Below are 1,042 nucleotides of genomic sequence, written 5' to 3' on the forward strand. Positions count from 1 at the left end.
TTTTACAGTGATGTGCTTTATGGGAAAGCTACTTGTCTGATGATGCACAAGTTTTGAAAGCAAGAAAAAGAGGAAAGAAAATGTCGTGACATAAGGAGATTGCTGAGCTAAAAAAAATCCAAGTTCAACTGGCATTTCGAAAGTACTTAAAGTGCGGGAAGATATTTTTGAAGCCAACTGTATCCAACTGTCTGAGAGCTCTGCCCGAGAAATCCACCTCGAAGATCCGCCTGGAGGGACCGGCACTGCAACCGCCGATCCTGCTGACCACGCCGCTTGACCCTACAGATCTTGTCTGTCCTTGGGCACCTACAAAGGGATTATACCGATCACTCATACCAGCTACCCAGGTTGTATCATCACCTGTCTTGCCCGACTCCCAAGCAAGTTAACCATAGTTTGGGAAAGTCAACTCTTAGTTCAAGGGTTAATTTTCCCTATAAATAGATGATGAAGCCACAATGAAGAAAACTTTGGTTCCACCCAGATTTGAGCTTAAAAAGTTAGAGAGAGAAGGTCTCATCTTTCTCTATCAATCTCACTTGCTGTGGCATTACTCCTTGACAAGTCTGAGGGAGTGGCGGTCTGAGCGTCTGAGAGGAGCCAGTCGTGGGAGCAGTTCTTGGTGGCCGAGGGAAGCACTGGGCAGTGCACGTCGAAGGCTTTCTCTCCTCCCCTTAGTTATTTTCTTTCATATTTTTTATTGGGTTGTAAGGAACGAATGAAACTTGCTTTGTGCTTGTTTATTTCAAACCCCACCATAAACTAATCATATTCGGTGGGAATTCGCTTGGATTTTTAAGTTTTTATTGCAATGAATGGTTGATTTTCTATGCTTTATTCTGTTTTGTTTGTGAAACTTAATGCCTTAAGGTTGTAGGAGTTACGAGAGTAGCCTTTCCTTAGGAGAGCTTGAGGGTTCGAGAGAATGCCTTGGCAATTTATCTTTAGTCTTCGAGAGAAGCTAGGGAGGAACTACATAAACAAGGGGTTCTAGGTAGTAACTAGGCCTAATCCACCTTAGAGATAAGGATAGGATTTC

The sequence above is a fragment of the Hibiscus syriacus genome, unplaced genomic scaffold (genome assembly GCF_006381635.1).
Source record: "Hibiscus syriacus cultivar Baekdansim isolate YM2019G1 unplaced genomic scaffold, ASM638163v2 tig00112921_pilon, whole genome shotgun sequence".
Classification (NCBI taxonomy): domain Eukaryota; kingdom Viridiplantae; phylum Streptophyta; class Magnoliopsida; order Malvales; family Malvaceae; genus Hibiscus; species Hibiscus syriacus.